Source organism: Macrobrachium rosenbergii, chromosome 54, assembly GCF_040412425.1.
Source record: "Macrobrachium rosenbergii isolate ZJJX-2024 chromosome 54, ASM4041242v1, whole genome shotgun sequence".
Lineage (NCBI taxonomy): Eukaryota > Metazoa > Arthropoda > Malacostraca > Decapoda > Palaemonidae > Macrobrachium > Macrobrachium rosenbergii.
The window spans coordinates 44,427,199-44,442,825 of record NC_089794.1 but is presented as its reverse complement, the minus strand read 5'-3'; the positions used below and the strand labels follow the sequence as shown (position 1 = coordinate 44,442,825).

General features: G+C 39.7%; 1 long non-coding RNA gene across 3 annotated transcripts in view; it reads left to right on the top strand.

Annotated features, from left to right (window-relative positions):
• Positions 1 to 15,627, top strand: part of LOC136835048 (uncharacterized) — a 37,530-nt gene that overhangs the window by 21,369 nt on the left and 534 nt on the right. The window contains exons 4-6 of one of the 3 annotated variants that reach the window (XR_010851962.1): positions 13,851 to 13,982; positions 14,157 to 14,875; positions 15,238 to 15,357. This is a non-coding gene — a long non-coding RNA (uncharacterized lncRNA). Of the gene's footprint in view, positions 1 to 13,850; positions 13,983 to 14,156; positions 14,876 to 15,237; positions 15,358 to 15,627 lie in introns of those variants that run through there. The other 2 variants (XR_010851961.1, XR_010851963.1) reach the window with 2 other exon arrangements.

Sequence of the window (15,627 nt, the reverse complement as noted above, 5' to 3'; positions counted from 1 at the left end):
CACTGAATTTTCATCCAATCATGGGTCCCAATATGTTAGGGAATCATAATATTTACTGAAAGATGTTTTACAGTCATTTTGTACACTATTCCAATAGACTCTGTGTGAAATTTACAATAAATACTGAATGTTTATGTAATTAGTACCGCGATACACCACCAGGGTGGCGCTGTGGTTTGTTTACATCTGCCATAAGCTGCTGAGTTCCAACGTAATTTAGGAAATTTTTCTTAATTTTATGATAACAGACATCCAGTAATTCGGCTTATAAATACTGTATTATTAATTTAATGTGATAATCAGGCTTGTTTTTCAATGTTATCATTATTAACAACAGTTTTTGTGTGTACCCGTTGCAGTACATTCTGGTATTGCCTATAGGCTACCTAGCCTAGCCTATGGCGCTCGGTCTATCATCGGTAATACGGCCGCATTGGTCATAGGCCAATTTTTTTGATACAGTATGCATTTAAAAATGTAAAAAGTGCTTCTGATACGGTAAGTTATTCAACTCTGAACTTATTTAATTGTAATTTGTGTAAAGTTTTGTATAAAAAGGCAAGGTTGGGGTAATGACTGGTGGTCAGGAATGGATTAATCCATTTTCAGTTATTTCTTATGGGAGAAATTAACTCAGAATTCGACAAAATCGAATCTCGACACTTCTTCTGGAACGAATTAGTGTCGAGGACCGAGGTTCTACTGTATATAAAACTTTATTTTATTATAAAAATGTCATTTTTACCAAGATATGCATGTTTTTTCTAATACGGTAATTTATTTTATTTTATTTTGCAAAATTATAATTACAGCTCACACAATATCATAACAGATAAGAACTAAAATCAGTAACAAATTCTGAGTATATTAGTTGTAAAATATATACAAGATTTACTGAGATGGGGAGATGCAGTAGCTTTTTGTGGGGTATACATTTTTTTTTTTATATATATTTCTTAGCAATTTTCTTTGCAAAATTACAATTATAGCTGACATACTATCATAAAAGATAAGAACTAAAACCAGCAGCAATGTCTGGGTATATTTTTGAGCAAATGAATAAAAAAATGTCCTGAAGTTGCAGAGAGTCAGTACATTCCCCTCTGAAATCTCAAGGCATACCTATCAATGTCTCCCATGCTGAGTTATTATAGTTGCCATAAGTCATTTATGACCATTGAAGTGCTGTGAATGTCTTTCCTGCTAAATTCATTCAAACAGTATGGTGCGTAATATTAATACTCATATGAGGATTCCCGTCCATCACCCAAAACCTGTTACAGATACTCATATGAGGATTCCCATTCATTAACAGTTTAACTATAGATCCAGATCCAAAATGGCAAATCATGTATGTGGCAAGTAACTCACAGTGTGTGTTAAGTAGATGCATTCTTCTGTGCTAATATATTGACAGATTCTTTTTACTTCTGTAGGTTCTTATCTTCGTCATATACATTTCTCATACAGTCAGGATTTTTCTTGTGAATTCATCCAATTCTTCATGTTTTGGTGATGTGTATGTTGTTGTTCATGTGTTTCTGTGGGTTTCTTATTACCAGCTGTTTGTGTAACATAAGCAAGTGTACATGCTGTTGCTTTTCAAGTTTTTACTCATTGGTTTTGTATGTCAAGTTTTTTTGCTAATGTGAGTGACATTTGCTTGGTGTAAGTTTGATTTGAGTGTGATAGCATGAGGATATGAAGTTTTCCATGTTTATACATGCTGCTGTTTGCTATGGTGGAAAACCGTAGATTGTATTTTTTGTTCAGGGCATCATCCTTTTGGCCCTAGTTGCATTGCTTTGTGTCCTTTTTTCATCTATTAATTTTAGTGTCCTCTTGATTGGTTGATTATGAAATTTAGGTCTTGAAGACCAAGCACTGGAACCAACAGGATTATTCAGTGTCATAATGAAGGTAAAATATATATATAAATTACTCAGCTGTAGCAAAGTTCTACTTTAGTTTTTCCTGTCATCCAACAACAAATGTTTCTGCCATTCTGTATGGGAGCTTAAAATGTGACATTTTATTACTTAGTAATAATAATGCTGTATACTGTACTATTGTGTCAATTCTCTTGTTAACATAGTATATATACCTTGCCATCACCATCATTTATGATTTTACATCAGATTTCCTGTTAAAAGATGGGATGATGTTAGATTCCCAGAGGGATATATAGAAGTGTCGTTAGAGTGACTCAGTGTTTATAGCAGCTACTAATTAGTAATGATATGTTGTGCATTGTGCTTGCAGAAGAGTTTAAAGTAGATACTTTTGAGGAGGTGCAGGCTGTGCTTGTTCCAAGCACAGGTGTGGAACTTGGCCAGTAGATAGAGATGGGAATTTGGTCTAAGATCGATCAGTTCATGTAGTATCTTTGGTCTCGGAGAACAGGATTAACCCACTGGTTTGTGTGTGTGTATTCTGCTAGTAATAATGAGTTTGACCAGACCGTTGTCTCATTTCTTTATTCTCACAGATCTGGTCTGTACATGTGCCAGATGAAATATTTTATATGAAATATTTTATCACAAATTCCAATAGAGTACTTACAGAATTTAAATGGTTTTGCCGATTATGGTATTAGTCTGGGTATTCTTGTGATTAACTCCCATGTATTTTTACAATCACGAGGATACTCGTAAAATATTCCTACTTATTTCTGTCTTCCCATGAATTCCCATTTTATATATTGCCTCCCCCCATAGGAAATGTTTAGTATGTATTTTGTCAATAGATGGCAGTGTGCATTGTTTACTTTGGTAACTTCCAATGTCAGACGGTGCTCCTGCGAAATTCTTTGAAGTTCATAACTTTCAAAAGTACGGGAAAAATACTAAATTTTGAATTTTGCATGAATCTAAATTTTATTTTCTTCTTTTTACCTTTCTAGCATCCAAAGTAATTCTATATAATACTGCATGATTTAAAAATGCAGTGAAAATAGTGTAATCTATGACTCCCAAGTTAACTCACAAATGTAAACATAAAAAAAAAAAATATGCACAACATAGTAGAAAGCAACATGCAAACAATTCAAGATACAAACGGAACATAAATCATAAGTTGGGCAGTGACTGTACCTTTCTCATTTTTCCAGTCTTCGTCTATCCCTCAATTAATTTTATGTGTAGGGGTGGCAGTTTATTTTCTTGAACTTTTCCTCCTAGCTTCTAGTGTTGAATGAGGCCTGATTTTTCAACTGATGATTAAGGGTCCGAGTCTGTTTCTGTCTTTTATGTGCCGTAAGCTGGCATATGCAACCCCCTCTCCTGGCATTTGATGCTCTTTGTTAGTTTTAACAAATTGATTTCAGAGTATTGCACTTGATGTAAAAATGGGCTTCAAGATGGTGAGCAATCTTTCATTGAAAGTGAGTGGAATGGAGGCTCTCGCATACCCTAGATCTTTATCAGTAAGAAAATACAGACTTACTGTGTCCCCCATGGTTGGTTTTTAGCTTGGTACCAATAAACAGTTGGTTTCTCACCCATAGTTGATTTTTAGTACTGTATGTTTTTTGTACTTTAACTTCCAGATTGTTTTCTTGTAAAACTAGCTGACATTTCTGACAAGAAAAATTTATGTGGAGCTCTTGCTTCCACAACTGTTCTTTGGAAATGACTGGCCTATCAGGCAAGAATAATTTGGAATTCTAGCTTCCAGAATGCTTTCCTTTAAAACTGAATGAGGTTTAGAGCTAAGGTATAATTTATATTTGTTCTTGTAGGGATACAAATATGTACTTTGCCTGTCATATATGGAATATCCTATGCGCATGAGCTGGACTGGCCATGCAGTGGCTAAACAGAGGTGGTACCCAGGTGGAGATGGGTTAGAAGATGCCCCAATCTTGCCAACTGACACTACTCGTTGTTATTCCAGTTGCACTTGAGTGTAGACATTCCGTTTGCACTCATTTATTGTTCATGTGCTGGCCTTGTTTTTGCACAATTTGTGTAAATCCTGGTGATTTGGTTTATACATTGAATTTTTTTTTTCTTTTTGTTCATGTGCTGACCTTGCTTTTGTGCAATTTGTGCAAATCTTGGTGATTTGGTTTATTCGTTGATTTTTTTTTTTATCCTAGGAGTATTGGTAAGAACAAGTCTAAAAGGGGCTGTTGAAACACCCAAACAGGTATTTTGTGTTTCAGATAAAAATCTATGAAACATCTATATAGCCATTTGGGAGATATATATTGGATACTGATTGATTTAGCAACTTTCTTTTATCTTATATACAAGATACTTATAAATAGTGTAAGACTTTGTAGGGGAGGGGGTGGTGTTCATTGAACTGGTCTTGATAAGTCAAGAACAGTGGATGCATTACACTACCGCCATATGCAGCATATGAGTTTTGGTTTCCTCAGTCAGAACACCATAGCAGTGTATGTTACCAGACAATGTATAATATTGTGCATATCTTCTTGTGGTCCTAGTACTAAAAGAAAATTGATTATCTACTGACTTTGTCACTTAAAAGATCCTCAAACAATTAAAACAGTAAATATTCCACTCCTATTTTCCTCAAACAAATGAAACTGTAAACATCACTCAAATTATCCTCAAACAAATAGAATTGCCAACATTTCACTAAAATAATCCTTAAATGAAATTTTAAACATTTCACTCAGGTTATTCTAAACAATGAAATTGTAAACATTTCATACAAATTATCATCAAATAAAATTGTAAAATTTCACTCAACTAATCCTCAAACTAAATCGTAAAAAATCTTGTCACTGAGCTACCACAACAAACGGTTGGTAACACTGACACGTGTGTGCCGACACGCCCACTTTTCGTCAATTGCTTTATCCAAGGTTAAATTGATGTGGGGAAAGGAGGGTGGGAATCATTCAGGTGTTCAGGTAGGTATTACAATATTAGTTTTATTATGAAAACTTCATATTGCAATACACTCCCTGAACACCTGAATTAGCCCGATTAACAATATTTGGAGGAGGAGGAGGGATCAGTTCTATTGCATGCCCCTTTTACCAACCGCAGAGGTGGTAGCTCACCAGTCTGCTCTGCATAACACTCGCCATAACGATCAATGTTTTCAGTGAAGAGACATACTGGAGAGTACTTTGATCGTCAGTCAGGCCAGTCTTGTCTCTATCTGTCGACCTCCCATGTGGCTATTCAAAGCCTCTCGTGTATGGAGGGAAGTGAAGCGGTGTGCAGAGCCGCTGTCCCTCTGGGTAACCCGTCTGGGTTGAGGAAGGGTCAGACAACCGACCAGTGACGAAGTATCTTGATGTCGACGAAAAGCCAAACCTACTTGAGCACCCCCTTGGACTCTCGTAGGGAAAACTATCCGAGACTACAATAGTTAAGGAAAGGTACTAACCTAATTCCCTGTGATTATGCTATCACTGCTGCCTAAAAATGAATTCTTCTATCTGGTTAACCTACAAACCAACAGACTAAAAGAATATCCCTTTGGTTAAACGGAACGCACCCTAGATAATAGAGTTAGTCGCACTAATGGACTGAGAGAATACTCCCTCAGTTAAAATGAACACACCCTATATGACAGAGTTAGCCGCTACACACGGACTAAGCGAATACCCCTCCGACGAGGCGAATTGAACATCTCTTAAGTAAAAGGAAGTAAATACTGAGACGGATTTCCAATTAGCCGCTTCCAGAATAGAAGATACGGAATAATTCCTTAGAAAGGAAGATGAAGTGGCAATACATTGAATGCTGTGTGCTCGGGGTAAGACAGGGCTTGAAGACGATGGAGGAGAAGAAGAAGAAGAAGAAGAACCCGGAGAGGCCTGGGAAATTACCTCCCTCAGAAAGTAACTGATCGCATTCTTTGACAGCAAATGGGAAGGATTCTGCGGAGAGACGAAAAGTGTGCACGGATGAGGACAGAGTTCTTCCACCTTTGACAAATAAACTGTCAATGCTTGCACCAGTCATAAATACATCGCTGCGTCTCCAGCAACAAACTCTTGCAGAGAAAGAACTCTGAACGAACAAGGAAGAGGGTTAACTTCCGACTCTGTCTTCACCACAAATTCTGGTAGAAAAGACAAATGCATATCATTTCCTGCATAAGAGACCAACCTAGAAATCGCTTGAAACTCACCCACCCTTTTCGCTGTAGCTAAGGCTGTAAGAAAAAGCACCTTCTTAGTCAGCTGTCTTAAAGTTAGAACTTCAGTAGGTTCAAAAGCATGGGAACGCAGAAAATGAAGTACTTCTTACAAATCCCATGGAGGAGCCCAATTCGGCAAAACAGGACATTCAATCTTAAAAGAACGCAATAAATCATGGATGAGTTTGCTAGTGGAAATCTCTGGGATATGGAAGCTAAGTGTACTGCTAAGCATTGAGCAGTACCCAGTAATAGCCGAATACGAAAGCCCCTTGGCTTTTCTAAGGAATAACAGAAAATCGGCTGTCTTAGCAATAGAAGGTCTAGAGATGGAGTGACCTTCCTTACGACACCAACTTTTATACATTGTCCATCTGACTAGGTAAAGTTTGTGGGTTGACTTTCTCAAGCTGAAAGGAAGCTGTCTAGTCACAGCTTTAGAAAGTCTGGTTTGTCTAGCTGCTCGCTCGATAGTCGCAATGCAACTAGGTTCAGCATGCGAGGGTTTGGGTGATAATGATGGAAATGCGGTTGTCTGAGAAGATCTTTCTGCATGGCTAGGAACATCGGAACTCCTGTGAGGAGCTCCAGAAACCAAGGACATTGGAGCCAGCAAGGAGCTATTAGGGTCATATCTGTCTTGACACTTTCCGGCAGTTTCCTGATTACTTGATGAATGAGCCTGAATGGAGGAAAGGCATATACCTGCATTCAATTCCAGTATTGTAGCATTGCATCGGTGCCTATCGACATGGAGTACGCCATTGGTGAAAAGTACACTGGAAGACAATGGCTCAATCTTGTCGCAAGTAAATCTACCGTTGCTGGCCATTTCCGGAGAACCTGACATACTATGTCCTGCACCAAAGTCCACTCTCCCCCCAATACCTGATGAGAGCGACTTAATGAATCGGCCAGCATATTGAGACTCCCCGAAACGAATTGCAGAAGAAGAGAAACCTTTTCTTCACACCATCTCAGGACTCTCTGAGCTACAAATATTGAGATCTGTTGATCTCGTGCCTCCCGAGTTCTTCAGATACGACACCGCAGTTATGTTGTCGCAAAACAGAGCCACTACTCTGTTGCGCACTAGATCTGAAAAACACCCGAGGGCCTCTACCGCCCTGAGTTCCCAAAGATTGATTGATTCCTCTCGTTACCGATCCCCCCAAAGGCCCGAAGCCTGGGTTTCCTCCAAGGTTGCTCCCCAACCCTGATCTGAGGGATCTGTGTAAAGATGAATGTCGGGAAGAGGGGAGTCGATAGACCTTCCGGGTGTCAGATTCCCTTCTTTTGACCACCACAGAAGATCCGACAGGCAAGAATTGTTCCAGACTATGAATGCGTTCTCGTTGCGGAAGTCCCAGTGATTCCTGAGACATACCTGCAGAGAGCGCATCTGGAGACGAGTCCCTGGAATTAAGAGAGAGAGAGAGAGAAAGACATTCTCCCAAAGAGGCTTCTCCAAGCTGATACCAGCTGTTCCCTGCTGGACAGGAACACCTCTACCTGTTGTTGGACCGCTTGTATCCTCCCCTGGGTTGGGAAAACCCTCAAAGGAAGACGGAGAATCCTCATCCCTAAATAAGTCATGGGTTGAGTTGGTACTAGGCAGCTCTTGGCAAGGTTTAGTCGAATTCCTAGTACCCTGCACAGTTTTAAAAAGAAGTCCCTCACCCTTACTATCTCCTCTAGAGAGGAGGCAAGGATCAGTCAGCCGTCCAGATGTCTCAACATCCTGTATCCTCGATGATGCACAATTCCCGATACAGGAGACATGATCCTTGTAAACACCTGTGATGATGTGTTCAGCCTGAAGGGGAGAACTTTGAACTGGAAGGTGCCGGCAGAAGACACGAACCTGAGGTACCTCCGAGAATCCTGATGAACAGGAATCTGGAGGTACGCGTCCTCTAGGTCCACCGAGACCATCCAATCCCCCCTCCTGACTGACCGCAGCACTGACTGTGAAGTCTCCATACGAAACTTCACCATCACCACCCGACGGTTGAGGCTCGAAAGGTCTGTAATGGGCCTCCACACACCTCCGGCTTTTGATGCAACAAAGACTCTGCTATAGAAACCTGGAGAGAGAGGAGCTGGTTCCAACGCCCCCGTCTCCAACAGGGCCCGAATCTCCTGACACCTGCCGAAGGATTACCACGAACTGAATAGATCACCTTACGAGAGGAAAGAATAGAAATGTCCTGCCTATTAGAAGTCACCACCGTTGCCAGACAACTGTACGCCTCCTCCAAGGCCTGCCTAACCCGATCAAACCAAACCAGTCCACACGAAAAGGGAACAGGAGTTGGCTTAGTGGCATAGAACGACTCAAATAGAGACTGATTTGACGGATGCGGTTGGTCCAGAGCTCTTGCTTGAGGGTACAAGGAAGTGACGTACTCAAGCATACATCTGTAGTCCTTACCACATTCCGAATCCTCTGGAATTTCCTGAACCTCTGGATGAGAATCCTGTTCTGCCATGTCAGAACGGCCCAAGACAGACGGAGGAGGAGCTGATTGGCTCCCAGACGATGACGAAGGGTCTACAAACAGACCGCCAAGCTAGAATGCTGCATACCTGCACCTAACCCGGTACCCGGAGCTGGATCCAAATCGTTGATTTCACAGAGAGGAAGAGAGGGAGGAGCCGAGAGACTTAGAACCGCTTCCACATTGCTACCAAAGGGGAGCCGAGTGAGAGAAGCCGAACATGCGTTACCAAACCCTGCGGGAGGATGTGACAGCGAAAATGCTTGTGGAGGGATGGAAGAAGATGAAGAAGAATGGAGAATGAAAGAGGTAGGAGTTACCAACAAAGCTTCCACAGCAGAAAAAGTGGGTGATGAAAACCTCAGACCGATCTGAGAAGGTACCACAAGCCCAGTCAGAGCCGCAGATCGCAAACCCAAACTAGAAGCGACCGGCAAATTCTGGGAAATACCCAGAGTACCTGATGCTTAAAGTGGAAGTAAGGGGTTGTGCATACCCGAAGGGACTGAACCTGAAGCACCTAAGGCCAAATTTTGCCGAAGCTGAGTTCTCACCTGACTGGAAGATCCTCCTACCAAAGAAGGCTGGACTGCGGAAGGGAAGGCGGAAGACAGAGGAATGGTGTACAAAGAAAAAGTTACCTGAGAAGAGGGGATGTCAGGGTTCGTAGAAAGAGGGGAAACAGAAGATGCGGAAGCTGCAGGAAGGGCAGAAGAAGAAGAAGCCAAAGATGAGACTGAAAAGGGGAGCAACAGAGAATGTGGGCAAGGAAGGTGAAGCTACAGATAATCCAGAGGAAAAAGCAGAATCCTTAGAACGAAGGGACAGGAGGTAGACCGAATCCGCCCCTCCCTGATAATCCTGAAGCTTATCCGACATAAATTCTGTACACTCCTTGAGTCACATGTTCTCTAATGTTAGAAAACCCGTTCAACAAACAACCTCTCACCAAAAGTCTATATCCTTTAGACAGACCCAACAAATCTGCATTATATTCTGCCACATCCCCAGACTGATCACACGAACCACTCTTAGAAGCCGAAAGAGGCACACCCGAATCCGCTTTACTAGATGGAGGCGACCTTGCACCAGGTCGAAACAGAGGCAATGCAGGGGAAAATTTTGCCAGAGCACAAATTCCACTAGAAACTGAAACCCCAACAGGAGAACGACTCTGCGCACCTGATGCCTTCTCCTCACTATCTAATCCCGACATTCATCTTAGTCATACCTAGCTCCTGATCCTGACTAATATTTTCAACATGGAATTTTTCAACAACACTAAAATGGGGGTTGAGAGGGAGGGTCCTTCAGTGTCTGCTCCGTGCCGAGGGGGCCGGCAGAACCTACCCACTCAGAGGCTTGCGGTTCTCCGTTACCGTCAGCACCCATTAGGGCTGGTCCTGGAACAGACAGGGGAGCTGAAAAAGAAGAAAGATTAGACAACCTAACACTACTACAGTACTATCTTTGCTTGAAAATTGTTGGAAAAGACTAGCTACTAATTTGTATACTACTCGTAATCCTATCTTCTAACTGTTTAGCTATCTCTGAGCTTGCTAAATCTGAAACCGAAGCCTGAGGCCTTGAGGCAGTGAAGAATCCGACCGCCGTTTGCCGCCCTTGCTAGCCAACAACTTGCGATGGCGAATGTAATCTTCCATGTGTTCTAATGTCCAATCTGAGCATTCATCGCAACACGTTTGTACATTACATTGAATCTTTCTACATGCCTGACAAATGGAGTGTCTATCATGTCTCAAAGTACTCATCCATTTCTTGCAAGACGAGCAGGAGCGATGGGCGCTGGCATCCATGGTCTTAGGGGCAGACGAAGTCGAGGTCAAAGGCGCAGTAGTGGCAGGAGAAGAGGAAGACTTGTCCATAATGATCAATCAAGTTTCAAGAACCGGTGAACCCAAATCCAAAGACTTTCCACGATGAAATGTCCAGAAAGGCTGAGAAATCCAAACAGAAGGTCGTAAATCCAGGGGAAGTCAGTAAATCCAAGCAGAAGGTCGTAAATCCGGGAGAAAGGTCAGTAAATCCAGTCGAGAAATCTCAAATACCAAAGAGGAGTCGGGCAATAGGATTAAATCTCACCCTACTGAAGGGAATAACCGTTCAGCAGCACGAACAAAAAGCAATTGATGAAAAGTGGGCGTGTTGGCGCACACCTGTGTCAGTGTTACGAACCGTTTGTTGTGGTAGCTCAGTGACAAGATTTTACCTGCAGCGTCTGTAACGCTGGCTAAAATTCCCAATAGGGGGATTGGTAATTGAGGTTGTTTGGGCTAGTGGGATTAAGGGCTAATTCAGGTGTTCAGGGAGTGTATTGCAATATTCTCTTTTTATGATGTGTGCTAACCATATTTAGAGTCAACGAAACTTATAATGAAATACTGTGCAGTAAATCAAGCAAAGCAAATAAAAGGAAAATGGCAGTATGGGATGCTGTGCTAAGAAACACACACGAATGCACACACTGTAGAGACATGACATCAGTATTGATGAAATGCCACATGTAGATGTAAACTCACACACGGGCATACAAGTAGAGCTGTGCGATTATGGTGTGAAATGAAAAATTATTAATTCCAATAAAACAGAAAATGATCAGCTACTTTTTTAGTAGTGTTCTTGGAATGAGCTTGATATGGACAGTTGTCTTTGAGGAATGCCATGTGTACTAAAGATGCAAACAGAGGATGTTTAAAACACACACACACACACACACGGGGTTTCCATGATAGGGTAAAATGAGTAAACAAATTAAGTATGCCAGTATATAAATACTTGTGTATCATTCAACCCTTAATTATGTGTATCATTCAACCCTTAATTTCATTGTATATATATGTCATGTATCATGCAAGCTGCATTTTTGACAGCCCAGATAACATTAGGCTAACATCTTTTCCTCAGTAATCTCATCTTGTTAAATAAATGGTTAAAAAATAAAAAAGTGTCATTACTTACTGAACAAATTTAGTTTTGGGTAGATTGTACTGTACTAGACTGTGCTCGTGGAGCAAATTTCATTTTCAGGTCATACTGTACTAGGCTATGCTTGTAGAGCAAATTTCATTTTTGGTAGAATGTACTAGGCTAGACTTTCAAACAAGATTACCAAACTTATGGTTTAAGTGATGGTTGTAATTAATAACCATTTACCTTAGAACTGATATATATGTCATTGAGTACAATGTAGACAAACGAAATGGGAAACAGCTGTTTTACAATTTTGAGGGATTTAATTTTAAATGTTTTTACCTTTGTACACTGCTTTGCATTTATGTACAAAAATAAAAATTCCACAGTAATAGTTCATTTCTTTTAGCATCTAAAAAATTCTTCTAATTATGTCAGTACAATAGTAGGCTTAATCAGCTGGGTGTGAGAACATAAACGTTTATTAGCCTATGCTACGTAAATGCATGCTGTATAGCGGATGATCAGTTTCCTTTTATACATATTACGATGATATAACATGATGATAATACAGTATAAATGGATTCATTAAGTAAAGTACAAGTTTCATTACACTGTAACACCAAGCCTAGGTCATTAGTTTACACACATTTTGTATGTCATGTATGGTAATACAATATTGTAACAACTGATAAGAAATTTGCTGTATGAAATTACATTAATGATGATAAAAGCATGGCAGGCTGTGGGTAAACACAGGTAGGCTACTTACCTACCAAATTGTGTCAATTAAATGAGAGAGAGAGAGAGAGATGCATATTTTTTCAAAGTGTATTTATGCATTAGATTTTGTTACAAATATGGGAAAGAAGTAGATGATTGCCTTTTGCATAAAGATTTCAGTTTAAATTGTGATGGTGTTGTTTATAAGCATACCGAGTGTTTACAGTTGTGTGATATTGACAAGGTTAGGTGAGGAAGGGTACAGAGTAGTATTAATCTGGATAATTGAGAGATTACTATGAATTACAGTACTACTGTATACAGTATATGTTCATGATAGGTATTTCAATTTTTGTATGGAACTCCAGTTTTTGTCCATAACTCAAAATACAGTCATACTGCTGTTACCTGGCACCTCAGTTGTTCAAGGCTGGTTTTTCTGAGGAAAAATTCTTCCTGTTAACAGATGTTTGCTCAGTTTAAGGATGGACAAAGAACATGTATGGGATTAATGCTTCATGTGTGCAATTCTCAGCTCAAACAAAGAGATGGGTTCAGTCTACACCTGGTTCTCACTCAGTGCACATCTGTGCTAAACTTTGTGCGCTAAGTACAGTGTAATTATATTGTACTTAAGTACTCATGACCCCTAAGAAGGCTAGAGATACCAGCAAGACTGAACCTGTTGTGAAGGAAATTGTCTTTTCTACGCAAGTCTGCAGGCAAGGAGGTCAGTGTTGATGATGTGGAGGCATTGGTGGAGAGCACTAAGCAGAGCTCACCATAGAACTGCATGACCCTCAAAGGGAGCAACAATAAACAGTGGAGGAATTGTCTTCTGAAGGGAGAATGTCCATAGCTCATTGAAATGTCAGAAATGAAGGGGTTGCAGGTTTCTTGAAAAATATTACCTTAAGCTATAACAGCATTATAAACCTGCAGAATGATAATGCTCTCACTTGAACACTACAATGCAATAAAAAACGCAATCATCATTGGACAAGTTTTTAGTTAGAAACACAGTCTCTCTAAGACACAGAAAATGACAGGGAAGAGAAACTGCAGCAGTTTCCTGCTGTTTTTATGGAAGGGGATTCCTCTTCCAAACAATAACACCTCTCACACCTCTCCACCTTCCTCAAGTTATCAACTCTCGCAATTAAGAGTGAATTTTTTTTTTTATATACTGTACTGTATATAATTTTGCTTTTTGGCTTATTATGCTTCAATTTGTTGTATTTTGGGAGGTCTGGAATGGATGAATCCAATTTCCATTATTTATGGGAAATATGCTCAAGACAGCCTTCTAGAAGAAGTCCATCAGCTGAGGTATGACTGTACCAGCACATAGTGACATCGCTTGTTCCTTAAACGTAAAATGTAGTTTTAGAAGCTGGTAATCCTGGGCTACTATATAGTATTACTGTATACAGTTTTGGTGGGATATGGGGATGATGTTTTTAAGGAATTTGTAAGCTTTTTGTTAATTATAGGATTACAGAATTGTAAATTTTGTGTAGTTTAGTGTACTCATTGGTATTTTTTTTTTTTTTTTTTTTTTTACAGTATCGTAGATGGAATGGCAAGGGGACTAGCCACCAGAATATAATGGCAAGTTGTGTATCGCAAGTCACTGGAATATAATGGCAAGAATGCTTTGGCAAGTCACTGGAATTAAAACATTGTTTTAGTAAGCTGGTAAAACTCGGGCTGCTATTTAAAAATTTCTGGTCCAATTTTGTTTTTCTTTTTTTTGGTGTACTTAAAGTACATGGTGTTTCAAAAGCCTGTCACATTATGTCACTGCATATAGTAACTATTGAGGATATAAAAAAAATTTATTACCAAAAATATTTCCACATTTCTATACAGGTTTTTACAGGTGTTCAATGTGAGTGCTACAGGTTATACAACACACATCCAAACGATAATCCAGTCCTTGCCAAATGTGACAGCATAGAGTTGTTGGTGGTTTCCAAGGTTTCAGTTATTTGGGTCTTCAGATCATGTACTTCTTTAGGCCAGTTTACACTACGCTTCACCGCGTGCTGCATGCTGCATGCCTCAGACTCATCAACTCCTCCCAAATTATTGTTAGCCCTGCCCTCTAGAGTGCTCCCCAAGACGTATGTGGCAGCACCCAACGTATCAAACTGAGCTTGATGGCTGAAGCCTGCAGGCACCACTCAGACTCACTCTGGCGACGACTACTTAATAACATGGAATGGAAACGAGAGGAAGTTTGTTTTCTCATAGATGCTTATCAGCATTATCCATGTCTGTTGAATGTGAAATTACAGGAATATAAAAACAGATGTTCGTGAAGCCGCTATGAAAAACTAAAGGTAGAGATGCTTGTAATTAACGAAAAAATTACAGAAGAGATAAAAAAGAAAATCCATACACTACGAGGCCAGTACAAGAGTGAACAAAAAACCAAACAGGAATCTTTTAAGTCGAGCCGGAACAGAAGATTTATATATACTTAAGCGCTGATGCTATGACTTGCTTCATTTCTTGAAAGACGACAATATTAAGAAATGAAGCACAACAATATTAGAGGGTCAACTTCATCATTGGAAATGATAGAGGTAAGTTAATGTCGTTTAGTGTAATGATTCATCAATATAATTGTTCCTCTCTAACTCCTGATTCATGATATCCAAAAAATTCATTCATTCATTCAATTATCAATATAATTATGAAGTATTGCTATTTTGTGTATTGTTCATTATTTATCTAATATTTTAATGAGATAATTATATATTGGGTTGAAATGCTTTTGTTATAAATTGAAACACTTTTTTTTCAGTTATATGATCTTTATTTCTTTTTAATGAAAAGTTATCACTGAATTTTCCAATCCTGCCATTTGTCGTTGCCATGATATTTCACCTTCATTGTTGAAGTATTCACAGAACTGTTCATGTATGTGTCTACTTTCTGTTGACAGATTCCTGGTTCTTGTGGGTTGTAGAGGGATCATTGTTGGTTCTTCACGCCATGATCCTTGTCTGATGGTGCCAGATTCCTCTATTTCATGACATAAATTGTGGAGTACTGTACATGCCAGATCTACTTGTTCTGTTTTCGTAGGTGAAAGGCAAATGGTAGTCTTCAAAACTCTAAGACATGATACCAAATGCATTCTCAACAATGCATCTAGCTCTTGATAATGTGAAAATATTCATTGTTGGTCTGTGTGATTTCTGTAGAAATGGTTTCATTAAGTATGGTTTAAGGGGAAATGCATTATCACAGACAGAAACAAAAGGCAGTTTCCTGTTTGAGTTCGGCAATGTACGTGGCATCATTTGTTTCCAAGAGTTTGCTAAGTGATGAA